We start from the raw sequence: 16,875 nt of genomic DNA on the forward strand, positions 1-16,875 counted from the left end.
ATAAAAAATGGAAAAAAGATTAAAGCCTGGGCCCATGGCTACCTTGTGGTTTTCTGCCTCTGCCTTCCAGCACCTAGGACTACAGTCATCAAAACCCACCATTGACATTTGGAAAGCCACTACTACTCTTTCTCCTTCCTGTTATCTTTTTTTTTCACAGCAACATTTCATTTTAATTAAGAAAGCATTCAACATTATACATGATCCTTTACAAATGGAAAATAACTTCTAATCCTGACATTGATGAATTTATCAGCTGTGCGTTGCTGAAAATAGTGAAATGCCTTTTTTTATTGTTTCCTTCATCTCTGTAGTAATTAAAGTATATACATCTATTTTGGGGGTGGGGGAATCCTTGCCTCTAAAATTAACTTTTAACTTAGCATAAAAGTAATGAGTTTTCTTGAGATGGATGAAATTAGTAATGCATATCTTACAAAAGAAATGTGATTAATTTATTTCACAAGAAGGTTGTCCTAAGAGTTTCTTTATCTTTTTTCTAGAGTAATGTCCAAAGTAACAGGAAACCTGGATAACAGCACTCCACCAAATACTCTAGACTCTCTCTTCCTTCTACCACCCACTTCCTTTCTCTTTGTACAAATGCAAGTGTGAATCCCTGGGTGATCCATGGATATCCTGAGATCAGAAAGACAAAACCAAAAATAAGCAAATAAACCAAACCAAAGAACAAGAAAACAAACCAAAACAACAATATTAACAACAAAACACCGAGATAAGTCGTCAATAATGGTAAAATAGTTTATGTGATAATAATTTGTAGTAATAAGGAGATTCGATGTAAAGGTTAGGTATCATCTTATGTCTTTGAAGTTTGCATTTTAATGATGCTAAATAACTCTGATGACACACAAGTGCTGACATGCTATAGGTAAAAGCAGAGGCGGTGCAATGCCCTAAAAATAAACTACAATGCATATTAAGGGCAACAGTAATTAACACACTGTGGCCCGTGCACTCCAGTGATAGGTATTTGTTTATCTAAATGAACCTAAAGTATGAAAGACCCACTATGTAAAATGATAATATTATAATCTGTATCAGATTATACAGTATAAACAGATAAATCAGTATCTGTTTATCATAAATTGGGAGGCAGAGGCAGGTGGATTTCTGAGTTCGAGGCCAGCCTGGTCTACAAAGTGAGTTCCAGGACAGCCAGGGCTATACAGAGAAACCCTGTCTCGAAAAAAAAAAAATACAGTTGGAAACATGTTTAGAATGCTCATAATTTTTTTTCTTCTTTTTATAAAATGATGATACCCTCTTGAAATTCTCAGCCATCTTCCTTGCAAGCATCTATGCAAAGAAAACACATTAAGAGAACACAAGTGGACTGCTGCCTGGCCTGTTTTACTAGAAGAGCAAGAGGCACCTTGTGCGAGCAGACATCAACACACTGCTTTGGCATTTCTTGTAGAAACATACTGTGAAGCTTATGCGACTCACCTTTGATGACAGTTGGCGCAGGTCTCACAATTCTCCTATTCATTCTTGAATAATGGGAAGCCCAACGCAGGCATGGTGGTGCACACCTAATAGTCCCAGAGTTTGGGGCTTTGAGGCCAGAAGTTCTGGAGTGTTAGGCCAGCTTGAGCCATAGAAAAAGACTGTTTCAAGAGGAAAGAGAGAAAATAAACAGGAGTAAAATCCTACTGATGTTTCTGGTTAGAAAAATAACACAATAGTAATTTCAACTGTGTGGTTATTCCAAATTATACCACACTTCCCAATCTTAACCATATATATTTTCCTTTTCTTCCTCCCGTGCTTTCTAGCCACTGCTTCCGTTCCTGACATGTTAACACATTTTGTCCTAAGTTAGACAGAAAGCTTTATTAGGCTGCCAATGTTGAGATATGGTTCAGTGGGTCCTTAGGCTTGAAAGGTATTTAGACTGAACATGATTGAGTGACCCTCTTTGCAGACCCGCTTATACCTAGGTGCTTTCAGTGATGTACCTTTTGCTATTCACGGAGCATCTTTATACCTGGATCTTAGTAATTTTGCTGGCCTTTGAGACTTCTGCAAGTCTTTCTTTCTTGATTTCCAGTAGACAGAATTTAAGATATTCCTCATACATCTTCTGTCCAGCAATGCAGTGACCTTTCCTGGCTGGCCCACAGCTGCCTCTCATGTTTTAGATTTCTCCTGTCTTAGTCAGAATAGGATGTAGGGTCCCAAGGTGCCTGGGCCTTTTCACATGCTCTTAGAAGGTTCTTTTATCATTTGGGATGAGGGAAAGAATCCATGGGATCAGGATGTGTCCTACTTCATGACAGCCCTTTCCAAACTTGGTTTCTCCATTCAATCCTTTAGACCAGTCAGCTACAATTCTCTCATAGTTTCTTGAGTTTTGCTTTGGAATACAGTAACTAACCATTAGGAAGTTAGTGGAAGAGAATCTAAAATAATACCATTTACATTGTTTATTATAATAATAAAGATATTAAAATATTAAAAATCAGGAAGTGATTGAGTAACTTATTGTTTAAATAAAATACAGTGCAGTCACTTAACAGACAATGAACTACCATCTAGGGAACTGCTTAAAATATAGTGATATATATATATATATATATATATATATATATATATAATCAAGTGGCAAAAACCCATATATACTCTATGAATATAATTATACAAAATATTGTCTTAGTAATAGTGAGACTCTTAAGTAATATTTTAATTTTTCATATAGGAAAGGAAATCACCACCACTAAAACTAGTTTTTGAAAATGTAATTCTTTTTGTTATTTTGTCTTTTTTTTCCTCAGAGATGAGGAGAAAATGTAATTCTTTGTAAGAAGTTATTAAGCTCACAGTGCCTGAAAATTTACATAGCAGCTATAGAAATACTCTCCATTAAGATTTGATGCTGAAAATGTGTGGTTTTGGTACGTGCGTGAGTTTTTGTCTGCATTTATGTGTGTGCATATGTGCATATCTATAGGGCACTGGACCTCCTGAAACTAGATTTGCAGATGGTTATGGGTTGCTGTGTAGGTACTGGAAACTGAATCTGAGCTCTCTACAAGGAAAGTAAGTGTTTTAATCTTTGAGCCATATCTGCAGTCCAGTGGTTTTTTGTTTTTTCTTTTCTTTTCTTTTCTTTTCTTTTCTTTTCTTTTCTTTTCTTTTCTTTTCTTTCTCTTCTCTTCTCTTCTCTTCTCTTCTTTTCTGCTTTTCTTTTCTTCTTTTCTTTTCTTTTATCTCTCTCTCTTTTTTTTGATTCATCTATTTTCAAACTTTGCATGATTTTTGTCAGACACTGTAGTATTGGAAGCTGGCATCTGTGGTTCATCAGAAAAATTAATGAGTGGTACAAGGTGATGCTTTGTCAGTTTAGAGATGTGTAGTCTTTGGTTTGTGGTATCACATCTTGATACTTTGTATAACCGCAGACCTTATATACTTGAGAATTAAAGATAGATTCAATAAGTATATATAACACATTGATAGTTAATAGGTCAATTAGCTAACTATAGTAAGTTCCATTATTAAGTTTTTATTTTGATTGTGTTTTATGGTCTTAATCACCCTGTGAAAATAAGATATATGTACTTAATTTATGGCATTAAGAACATTATGTATCTATCTATCTATCTCATTTTAAGAATGTAGTATTGTTATTAGTTAAAATTATGGTAACTTTGTTGAGTTAACACTCATTTTTCATCAGTTGTTTATTATAATCCTCAGCTCATATTAAAACACACTATTTATTCTGTCGGTACGTCCAGAGTTGATAGTAAATTTGCATCTGAGAATGTAATTTTCTTCATAATTAAATTATAAACAGTGTACTTCAATGTCCACTGTGTAATTTAGAGTATTGAATGGCTCCCTTGGTTTGTTTGTTTGTTTTCTTGGTAACTAATCAGTGTAAATTCAGAGTAATATCCTTTTCATTATCTTCCAATATTATATATCAAGAAAAAAACACTTAAGGATACAGTTTACAACTGTCGTACCATCACACGCTTCCTGTGTATTATATGCTATTTACCCTGGCATTGTACATTTCCATTTTAAAAGAAACGAAGTATCAATGAAATAATCATTCATGTTTCTCTGTTAAGTGAGAGTCATGTATGAACCTTGTTCATGTTAACGTGAAAGGTCTAGGTGTTCAATGGAGCCAATGTGGTTTCTCTTTTTGCTAGGATATCATGTAGGATTGAGAAAAATGGTCTTCCTTTCTAGTGTTAATACCACACCATTTCCTGGCACATGCATCCATGATGGCAATTCTATTCTTTTTTTATGAAAACATAGTTTGAACATAGCCTGGCTTTGGTAGGCTGCTGGTATTATACAAAATGGATTCTGCCTTGGTATACCACAAATAGAACCCTTGGGTGAACTGAATCTTCCAGTTGCCTTTCATGTTACACATTCCACGATTTTGATTTCTACTGATTATTACCAATAGGGTTTACTAATTTGGAACTTATACTTTCGAGGATAATGTGATAGTTTTGAGAATCTGTGAATACCAGAAGACATACACAGATCATCAACCCGTAAAAGGATCTGCCATGTTCTCTGGCCTGCACTAGAAATGGTATAAGCCATAGTGCGCAGAATCAGTGTTTCTGGAAGGTTCATAGGGCACCTAGAACAAAACTAGGCCCAGTGGTAAAAGCACAAAGAACAATCCTACATAGGGAATCAGGGATATTGGTTCTTAGTTTCCTGTAAGACACTTTTATCAAGTACCTAGAGAAAGATGAGACAGACTCCTCAAGGTAGTGTCCTTAAAGCTCAGCTTAGCATGAGCAACGCAAATTGTTCTTTGGGGAACATACATAATTTATGCTTTATACCTGTTGGCCTAGAATTCTTAATAATCTTCAACTTTTAGCAATATTACAAGCATTAAGTGAGAGAAACCTAAGTCTACTACAGATTAGAAGGAGACCTTTAAAGGACTTTTTTTTTTTAATCCAAAGGCATTTCTATGTTAGGTATAAAATTAACAGTATAATTAGAGTAAATCAAAATATTCCATGTCAGTTTTAATTTTAGGAAATGTTAATTGCATATTGCTTTGTGCTCTGTCTGGATGACGGATGTCCCCAATTAGATTAGGGGCTGTAGTTTGAAGGTCCAGCCTTAGGATAATTAAAACATAGGATAATTAGCCATATTCCTTAAAACATATACTCTACAAATATTTTTGTAGCTGTCTTCCCATACTTAACTATTTTTAATGAGCATATACTCTTTTGTTTTTTTTTTTTTCTTCTGTTACTGCTGTGTGTTTTCTTTGGTGTTCAGACTACCTTCAAACAAGTAAGGAGCTGATCCTGTCTTAAAGTCTTGATCTTCCTGTGTCTACCTCCTGAGTTCTGATCTCACAGGCAATACACTGCCATCACTGGCACATATTCTGTTCTGTATAAGATAATAGTCTGGGCGATTGTTGTTGACAGGCTGCTATTCCAGTACGGAAGTGAATTTTGATTTGGAGAATCATGTTCATATCCCATCAAAGGACAGACTGGCCGTAGCTATTTATGAATCCATACTTTCTCTTCCAGAATGAGCTTGAACAATGTGGGTCTTAACTTATGCCAAGAAGTAAGAGACTATTTAGTGACTGACCTACTTCTGATAAGATTGTCAAAACCTGTACGAGCTCTGAACTTATGAACCTATGAAACCTTATTAAACCTATGAAACATCAAGTCCTATGAATTACAGTTAAGGCTTATTTGCTTATGGAGGAAAGAGATGCTGAAAAAGTAAATGGCAGGAAACTCTAATTAAAAAAAAAGAAATCCTTATAGTTTAACAAGGCATAAATTCAAAGGAAAAGAATAAGATAATAGACACCTGTAATATCAAACATAAGCACAGGGGTGTCGTGGCAATGTAGCCTAAAACAGAGGAGGGACTGAAGAGTTTAGCTCTTTGAAGGTAAAAGTGATTAGTTGGTATGATACTTGGATTACAGAAAATTGAGATTACACCTTACTTTTCAAAGCCTCAGATTTTCTCAGTTCTCATAAGTTTGGTTTTAATTTCCTTGATGCACAGAACACAAGGACAGCCTTTCATACCCTGCTCTGATAGTCAAACACTGGTCTCAGTGTGACTCAATTTAGTGTCATGTAGGAGATGAAGAGTATGAGGTATTTTATAGACCCTATTGACTTAGGAAGGAAAACTCACTTTGAAGGTGAGCTATAACATCCCACCTCTCTGTCCTCGATGGGATTAAAAACAGAGAAATGGAGGAAAATGAGCCTACAATATCCTTTTCTTTGTTTCTTGGACTGCTACCATGAAAACATCATGGTCATACATCCCCCTGCCATAAGATGAGACTTGCCACTAAGCCTTCCCTTGTGTTGATGGACCAAAAATATTCTGAATCTCTAAGTCAACATAAATCTTTGTGCTTCCTATCTGTGCTGTTGAACATCCTTTCATGACCATGCAAGAGTAAAAAGGGCAAGTCAACTCCTATTTGCATAAGATGTACAACATCCCTCTTTTCCCAACTCATTGTTTTGAGGGCCCGATGATGCCATGCAACTTACCAGTTTTACCATTTCAGCTTTGAGGCAAGATAAATCAGCAAACCTGCAGATTTGGATTCCTCATTATTAAAATGCAGACAATTTTAAGTAGTAACAAAAGATATTAGCATGAACTAAGTAATATACTGAGAGCAAGTATTGACATAACATGCATAAATGGCCTCCTTTCTCCTAGAGACTCTATATACTCTTATTATCTGTCTCTCCTTTCCAAACAGAACCTCTTTTCACACTCATGATGACTTGGTGATTACTTTTTCTGACATAAATTCTGTACCAGCTTTACCCACCACTCTCATTCTCCATATAACAAAGCCCTTGAACATACGGAGGTCCTGGAGTCACACCCTATTTAGTACATGGCGAAAATTAATTCAGGTTCTTTTCCCCTTTCTACATGCAGTTTGCAAGGCCATTTCTCTCTATGCCTTAAAGTCTACAAGACATGATTATACTTTTGGATAACTGGCATGGATTTAAATGGTTCATCTCATTTCCAGTCTTATTTTAATTTCCTTTCTTTATCTTTGTCTTTACAGCTCATACTTTTCCACCAGTTGGGTGGGAGTGGGGGATGTGTTCATTGGAGAGCTCAGTGCCATGTGTCTGAAACATTTTTCATTTGCCTCCATTGCACTGAGGCTGCCATTGCATATGGATGTCTGAGACTGCCATGGGCTCCTTGCTGGCCTCATTTCCATCTATGGAGAAGCCATTTTCAGTTCATGTGGCATGTTCTTTGCAGTAATCATCTGTCTTCTCACACACTGGATACTCTGTGTTTGCATTATTTTTTATTGGATATTTTCTTTATTTACATTTCAAATGTTATCTCCTTTCCCAGTCCCCCTCCCCCTGAAAACTCCCATCCCGTCTCTCCCCTTGCTTCTATGAGTGTGTTCCCCTAACCACACACCCACTCCTGCCTCCCTGTCCTGGCATTCCCCTACACTGGAGCATTGAGCCTTCACAGGACCAAGGGTCTCTCCTCCTCTTCCTGACCAAGGGCATCCTCTGCTACATATGCGTCTGGAACCCTGGGTCCCTCCATGTGTACTCTTTCCTCACTTGTGGTACATTTCTTAAGATTCCAATATCTACAGTTTTGCCTTCAATTACTAGATCTGAAGAATGCTTCTATTAGTATTTAAACCATTTTCTTATTCTTCTCTCCCACTTTCAACTCCAAGTCAACCTTTATCTTTTACTAACAATGAAAGAACTTATTCAGGAAGAATTCATATCCATCATCTCTATTTTGCAGAATTTAACTTGTTTTGGTTTTGGCTGTAACAAAGGATCCTAGGAATATTCACAATCTGGGTGCTGAGACATTTGAACTTTTGGGGAACCCTCTCTGGTTTCCAGATGGTTGCATTCCAGTGGTACCTCCATACAATATACTAGTGTCCATAGTCAACTTATTTCGGACATCTTTTTTGTTTGTTATATTTTAATTGCCCTTTCTCTCAACAGATGGCTTTGTGGGATAAAAAAGTTTAATATTTTCTGTTTTGTTAATTGTTCTGTATAATTTTATATATGTATACAGTATAATGCTTAGCATGCCTAAAGTTGGTTTATTATCTCCATTCCCAGTATTGTTCCAGTTCTCACTCCAAATATCTCTACCTATCATAATAGCAGTATGTTCTCTTTGTTTCTCAAGTATGAAGTACCAGAAAAATCTATTAACATACATTTCCAACTTTTTCCTTTTTTGGTTCTTTTTCTGTTGACATAATTGAATCCAAGTATTGTGATTGGATACTTTTAATTGGTCCTTACTCCATTTATCCTTTTTTTTTCAGATCCATATCAGTGTTATTTATAAACATATTAGCTGCATTTATAAACCTGGTCCCTGGTCACAAATGTTATATAGCTCAAAAAGATTTCCTTTTAAAAATGATTCTATGAAGGGCTACTTTTGCTTGTAGATTCAAATTTTTATGGAAAACTCTCTTCCACAGAAAAGGAATTGGGTAAGAATATCAATGACAAGACACAAAACACCATTGTATTTGTAAATTACATGCTTCAAGGGCTACAACATTACTACATCAAATTGCTAGCCAGTTTCTAGACTCTTATGTTCATCAGGGATAGTAACAGTTTGAAGACCTTTACGGTCTGTATGCCACCCTGTGAATGGACTATGTTTCAGTCATCACAAAACTTGCTCTTTACAAAGCCTGAAACACTGAATCAATAGAGGAATTCTAAACTATGCAGATGTCCGTACCCTTATTATCTAATGATGAGAATCTCTGGGAATACTGCCAATGTGTGGGTATTTCATACCTGCTGTAAAATTGATCCTGAAGCTCAGCCAGAGCTGAGGACTATTGGCTTTGGGCAAGAAGTACAAACTCACAATTCCCTACACTCTAATTCCAACCTGTCTTTGAAATAGCACCGCCTCACCCCCTCACATATCCCTTATTCCATTCAGTTAGGACATTAGAGCTTCGAGGGCATTTTCTCTTTCTCTCTTTCGATCTCCAGTTCCTAACTTTCTTCCAGTCTTAAGAGTCTTAGCCACCCTTCCTGTCTACCAATATCTACTATGTTGCTCCAGGGCCCTTGGGCTGAATGTGTTATTTATGAAACTGTCACAAGTTACCTGCAAGAGTGATTATTTTTTATGATCTGAATACAGATTAGTATTTTGATACTTATGATGCTTTTTAAAGTTTACTAAGCTGTTGAATTACTATGATTGGGAGAAGACTTTGTTAAAGAGAACTGCATTTTAATCTAGATTTCATCACCTTAGTAAGCCAAAGTGGAATGCTGAAAATAAAATTCCCAGTCTTCATCCCAAGACAGATGATATAATCAATGCATGACCCATATTATATAATCAATGCATGACCCATATTATATAATCAATGCATGACCCATATTATATAATCAATGCATGACCCATATTATATAATCAATGCATGACCCATATTATATAATCAATGCATGACCCATATTATATAATCAATGCATGACCCATATTATATAATCAATGCATGACCCATATTAAAACAATAGTGTACTGCCTAGTTTTGTGTCAACTTGACACAGCTGGGGTTATCACAGAGAAAGGAGCTTCAGTTGAGGAAATGCCTCCATGAGATCCAGCTGAAAGGCATTTTCTCAATTAGTGATCAAGGGGGAGAGGCCCCTTGTGGGTGGGACCATCTCTGGGCTGGTAGTCTTGGTTCTATAAGAGAGCAGGCTGAGCAAGCCAGGGGAAGCAAGCAGTAAAGAACATCCCTCCATGGCCTCTGCATCAGCTCCTGCTTTCTGACCTGCTTGAGTTCCAGTCCTGACTTCCTTTGGTGATGAACAGCAGTATGGAAGTGTAAGCCGAATAAACCCTTTCCTCTCCAACTTGCTTCATGGTCATGATGTTTGTGCAGGTATAACTCAAATGATATGTACTCACTGATAAGTGGATATTAGCCCAGAAACTTAGTATATCGAGACATAAGGTACAATTTGCAAAACACATGAAACTGAAGAAGAACGAAGACCAAAGTGTGGACACTTTGCCCCTTCTTAGAATTGGAAACAATCACCCATGGAAGGAGTTACAGAGACAAAGTTTGGAGCTGAGACAAAAGGATGGACCATCTAGAGACTGCCATATCCAGGGATCCATGCCATAATTAGCCTCCAAACGATGACACCATTGCATACACTAGCAAGCGTTTGATGCAAGGACCGTGATATAGCTGTCTCTTGTGAGACTAGGCCGGGGCCTGGCAAACACATAAGTGGATGCTCACAGTCAACTATTGGATGGATCACAGGGCCCCCAATGGAGGAGCTAGAGAAAGTATCCAAGGAGCTAAAGAGATTTGCAACCCTGTAGGTGCAACATTATGAACTAACCAGTACCCCGGAGCTCTTGTCTCTAGCTGCATGTGTATCAAAAGATGGCCTAGTAGGCCATCACTGGAAAGAGAGGCCACTTGGTCAGGCAAACTTTATATGCCCCAGTACAGGGGAATGCCAGGGCCAAAAAATGGGAATGGGTGGGTAGGGGAGTGGGAGGGGGAAGGGGGACTTTTGGGATAGCATTGGAAATGTAATTGAGGAAAATACGTAATTAAAAACAATAAAAAAAATTAAAGAAAAGAAAACCTGACTAAGACAAATTGACCTGTGACAATCTGACCATGTATTGGGAAGGACCGTGGAAGGACTTTGGAACTTTGGGCTTGAAGATCCATTCATTGTTAAGAGCTCTGTCAGATGTTGTGTAGGAGATTGGAAGATAATGTTGAGAACAGTGCAGAAGATGGAGGTCTGGCTTGTGAAATTTCAGAGGGAAAAATTAAAGACTCTTTTCAGAGCCATTGCTGTTTTGATTGTGAAGATTCTGTAGTTCTGGTTAGCTGGGGCTGAAGAATCAGCTGTTATTAACAAGATATCAGAACTACTAAAACAAAATCTTTGCATTACTGGGACTATTGATGCTGGTTAGCTGGAGCTAAGAAATTAGCGGTGATTAAGAAGAGACCAGCATCGTTGAGGTGACTTCTTCTGGGAAATGTTTTCTGAAAGCACAAAGAGGCTGTGTTCCAGAGATAGCCAAGGTTGTACTCCTGCTGCGGCAGGGCTTGGTAATGTGTAGGGGTCACCCAGGTGGTACTGGTTTTGAAGGCATGAAGGGGTCACGCAGAGCAGCTGAGGCTCAGCACTGTAAGAGGCCATGGGAGGCCATTGGTGAAGGTGCAGCCTCAGTTGCAACTGACGGCCCAGGACTGAAGGGGTCATGCAGTGTTTTGGAGATGCCAGTACCATGAGATGACCACCAAGAGCAGCAGCAGCAGTGGAGTACAGGCATCTGGAGCCTAGAGGACGACATGTGTGCTACAAAGGGCATGGCTGGAGAAGTGACCCAAGCCCTTGGAGGAGCCCAGAAGATCGTGAGTTGGATCCCAGACATTGGATGGTTAGAGATTGATTTTTGCTTTTGATTATGATTGTGCCCTGATATTTTCCCTCTTGAAGGAAGAAATTATTTTAGTGGATCCCACAGTTAAGATACTTTTAATTATAAAAAGACTTTGGGTTTTAAAAGATATTGGACATTTTAAAGGGATTGACTTTTAATATGTAAAGACTGTGGGACTTTTAAAGTTGTTTAGATCATGGGGATGAATAAGAAATTAAGGGTGGAGGCTTACTGGTGATGTGTTTTTGTGTCAAGTTGACAATGGGTCAATTGTACTGGCTAGTTTTGTGTCAACTTGACACAGCTGGAGTTATCACAGAGAAAGGAGCTTCAGTTGAGGAAATGCCTCCATGAGATCCAACTGTAAGGCATTTTCTCAATTAGTGATCAAGGGGGAGAGGCCCCTTGTGGGTGGGACCATCTCTGGGCTGGTAGTCTTGGTTCTATAAGAGAGCAGGCTGAGCAAGTCAGGGGAAGCAAGCCAGTAAAGAACACTCCTCCATGGCTTCTGCATCAGCTCCTGCTTTCTGACCTGTTTGAGTTCCAGTCCTGACTTCCTTTGGTGATAAACAGCAGTATGGAAGTGTAAGCGGAATAAACCCTTTCCTCTCCAACTTGCTTCATGGTCATGATGTTTGTGCAGGTATAGAAACCCTGACTAAGACAAATATCAATATAAGATACTATATAACTTGTTTAAGTAACTTAGGAGAACATTTGAGAAAAAAATGTAAACAGTATTCCTAAAATCTCTCACAACTAGCAAAATATTTGATCAACCAAGAATTCAGTAATGAATGAGACAATTACTTATATAGTAAAGTGTTTAGGGTGGTTCCAAATGGGCCACCCAACTCAAAATTACTTCACCACGTTCATCTGATATTGATGGCTGAAATTTCAGCACTGCAGATTTTCTTCTTTGGATTAACATCATATTACCAAAGATATCCCAGAAAGTCTTTCTTAATTATGTTTTATTTAAGTCTCATCCAAGTGCTTGCATCTCTGACAAGTGAAGTTACCCAACAAATACCACAGAACATAAAGAGAAGTCGATGTAAAGACAAGGATGTGATTTTGAAACTATCAAAGTTAACCTTAATCTATTCACTGCATATTCCAGACTGACCTGATTCCTGATGCTCCTGACCTTGCCTCTTCAATGATGATATTGTGCCATCCCATTGTGGCTCCCCTCTGGCATATGTTTTAATGAAAGTAACCTGAGCTCAAATCATAATTACTAATTCTTGCAATTTATTAACAATGGGTGCTTTATGAATAGCTTGCTTTATATATATTATCAATAATGTATATTGATAACTTCCTTTACTAGAAAGATGTCTTAGTGCTTTACGTTAGTTTTTGTTGGGCCAGCAATGCTGGGTAAGACTTTGTTCCTACAATCAAAACCCTGAGCTTGATCCTACGTGGTAAAGGGAAAGAAGCTATACCCCAAGGTGACCTCCATATGGATGTGCTGACATTTGCTCTCATGCTAACACAGACACACAGACAGACAGACAGACACACACACACACATACACACACATGCATATATGTGCATATATGTTGCTTTAACATGTCTAAGCAGATTATGACAAAAAGCATCTCCAGCACAATCATGTAATGACAGGAAGAGCGACTACTAATGAAAGGAGTGGAATATTTCAAATTGAGAGAGCATCTGCAATGATTTGGACACGATGCACTCTATTAGCTGCCTGCAGACATTTATTGTGTGGTTTTAGGTGCAGGTTGTAGGTAAATGATACAACAGGCAGGAGATGCAAGCAACGATGAGGGAAGAAGCAAGGAAACCTAAATGGTTTGAAATTTACTTAGGAAAGCAGAAGATTCAACCCCCAAATCTGCCCAAGACTGGTTTTGTAAAAAAGATGGGTTTACTGTTTGACTTTCTATTAGCATTTCAGAGAGAAAAATACATTCATTTTATTTTAAAAATATAGTCAATAATATGTCCTATGCCTCTCTATTCATATGTTTCTAAAATTGCTTCCACCAAAAGCAACCTAATAAAATCTATTTCAACACCAAAATTTAAGACCCTAAAGGCAAGGAAATGTTCTCAAGTCCAATTCCTAAAATAGGATTAAAAAGGAAATAAGAAAAGGAAGGAAGGAAGGAAGGCAGGAAGGAAGGAAGGAAGGAAGGAAGGAAGGAAGGAAGGAAGGAAGGAAGGAAGAAGGAGGGAGGAAGGGAGGGAGGGAGGTAGGAAGGGAGGGAGGGAGGTAGGGAGGGAGGGAGGGAGGGAGGGAGGGAGGGAGGGAGGGAGGGAGGGGTAAGTGGAATGAAAGGGTATGGAAGCAAGGGAGGCTAAGGCAGGGTACAGGAGGGTAGGAAAGAGGAAAGGGCAGAGGATGAAAGGGAGAGGGGGCTGGGGGAAGAAAAGGAGGAAGAAAGGAAGAAAACGAAGCCTAGAGTCCTTGTGGGACTCCATGGCTCTGTTGAATTCATATGGGTTAGGGAAGTATCTTTTTTTGAGGTGGAATACAGCAGGAAGTTCATCTTTTGATCCATGTTCAAGATTTGTAACCTAAAGTTATAGCAATGTTGGCCACAAATCTTCCTGGAAGGAGAGATTTTTTTTCCCTTTGTTGTTGCTATTGTTATTGTTGATGTTGTTTACTTGTTTTTAAGTTGTGACTTATGGTCTTTCTAAGATATCCCCTTCTTTGATATCTCACCACTCTGTACATCAGTTGACTAGGTTCTACAATAAAAAAATGACCACTCTCACTAGTGCTCTGATGCAAGGCCTTGAAGATGGACTTGTGAAGTTGCCCTTGTACTTTTGAGATTCCATGGTGCCAAGGCTCCAGATGCTATCTCCAATCACCATCTTTCCCCTTGAAAGCACCTGGGATAAGCACAGGGCATGGCCCAGATTGTAACTGGGACCTTATAGGGTGAAAAAGAGATGGAAAGAAATTAATGTTACATACTCTGTAAATGGGAACTGTTACAACAGGTAGATTGAGGATTTTAAAATATGAATGACATCTTTAAAATAATAAGCAGAGACATGAATAGTATAAAACAAGAACAAACCCCATGAAACAACAAGGAAAGTAGAAGTGAACCGAGAACACGGAACAGCTGACCTAAATTGTGTAATAGGTAGTATAAATATTTTCTCAAGTACAATTAAGAGGAAATGAATGAGTGTAAATGTTAAATGAAGGAAGTCTTTGAGGAGGAGCTAATAAGGGGAGATAGAAAGAATAGTAAATGTTAGAAGGTAGAGAATACTCTGAATAGCAACATCTGAACAAGGCCAAGGAGAGGAGAAAATGTGAGGAATTCATGAACATTTTTCAGAATTAAAGAAGTTCCAAAGGCTTTAAATAAATAGTTTATAGGGAATCAAATGGAGGACTGATGAAAAATTCACATTTGGCAATTTTAATGGGAGTTAAGACTTCAAAGAGGAGGGAAAATTGAAAGAATTTCAGCAGGAATGCTAGGCTGGATGGCTCAGACCCCTCATCCCTGCAGGAAGACTGCCATGGGTTTGATGTCATCTGGGCTAGTTTCGGCAGATTGCACCATTAAGTAAAATACTACCTCAATGGCTAAAAGCAGAGTTTCAACAGTAAGGATGATAAGCAGAAAATCTACAAAGAATTATAAATCCTATTAGCAGTAAACTACTCAGCATCAAACTAATTAATAAGGAAATTTAGTATTTGTCTTTGCTGTGAGAAGACACCATGACCAAGTCAACTCTTACATGGGACAACATTTAATTGGGGCTGGCTTACCGGTTCAGAGTTTCAGACCATTGTCATCAAAGTGGCAGCATGACAGCATCCAGGCAGACTAGGGCCTGGAGGAGCTGAGAGTTCTCCCTCTTTATACAAAGGCATAGAGGAGAAGACTAACTTTCAGGAAGCTAGGGGGAAGGTCTCAAAGCCCACCCTGAGAGTGATGCACTTCTTCCAACAAGGCCACACCTCCTCATAGTGCCACTCCCTAGGCCAAGCATATAAAAACCACCACAGGTTTAAGGCTGTAATATGAACAGACAATTTAACCTTTTAGAACTGAGGGAATTAATAAAGAGAGAGGTTTTCTCCCTGGTACTGAGGACTAATCCAAAGCAAGCATTGAGGTAAATCCCCAGCGAGAGTTTTATTTTTTTTATTTTGAGACTAGGCCTCCCAAAATTGCCTAACTTGGCCTTATACTCACTCTGTAGCTTAGAGAGGGATGGAACTTGTTATCTTCCAGTCTAGAACCTAAGTAGCCGGGATCACAGATCTTTATCAACAGGCTTGTTAGGAGGAGGGCTTAAAAGTTATTTTAAACATAAGTGGTATTGGGAGCTTTATCATAAAATGGTCCTAATTTAGAATACTTCTTTAAGACCTAAATCAGGACATGGTATAAATGAACACATATGTAGTATACTATTATTTTAGGGAAATAAAGGTGCCAGTGAATGAAAAGAACATGAATAAGAAGTATCTTGCCCTAGGAAACCTAAAACAAAAATAAGAATAACATAGCAGGGTTTAGGCAAGATAAACGATTTCAAAGGAATCCAGGAATACTGTGTTAGAAGAAAGTCTAAATACTTATAAATTCGGACAAACATAAAGACAGTGAACGTCCTGGTATTCTCAAGGAAGGACGTGGAGGAAGGAAAGTAATGTAACTTCCTTTTCATCTAAAATCATATTCTTTAAAAAAAAACTGCAGCATAAACAAGACTAGATCCAAGGCAATATTAATGAACATTTTTTTCCATTTTTTATTAGGTATTTAGCTCATTTACATTTCCAATGCTATACCAAAAGTCCCCCATACCCACCCACCCCCACTCCCCTACCCACCCACTCCCCCTTTTTGGCCCTGGCGTTCCCCTGTACTGGGGCATATAAAGTTTGCGTGTCCAATGGGCCTCTCTTTCCAGTGATGGCCGACTAGGCCATCTTTTGATACATATGCAGCTAGAGTCAAGAGCTCCGGGGTACTGGTTAGTTCATATTGTTGTTCCACCTATAGGGTTGCAGATCCCTTTAGCTCCTTGGGTACTTTCTCTAGCTCCTCCATTGGGAGCCCTGTGATCCATCCATTAGCTGACTGTGAGCATCCACTTCTGTGTTTGCTAGGCCCCGGCATAGTCTCACAAGAGACAGCTACATCTGGGTCCTTTCGATAAAATCTTGCTAGTATATGCAATGGTGTCAGCGTTTGGATGCTGATTATGGGGTGGATCCCAAGCTGGAAAGAACACAGATGCCCCTCAACAGAGGAATGGATACAGAAAATGTGGTACATCTACATAATGGAGTACTACTCAGCTATTAAAAA

The sequence above is a fragment of the Mus musculus genome, chromosome 8 (genome assembly GCF_000001635.26).
Source record: "Mus musculus strain C57BL/6J chromosome 8, GRCm38.p6 C57BL/6J".
Taxonomy (NCBI): Eukaryota; Metazoa; Chordata; class Mammalia; order Rodentia; family Muridae; genus Mus; species Mus musculus.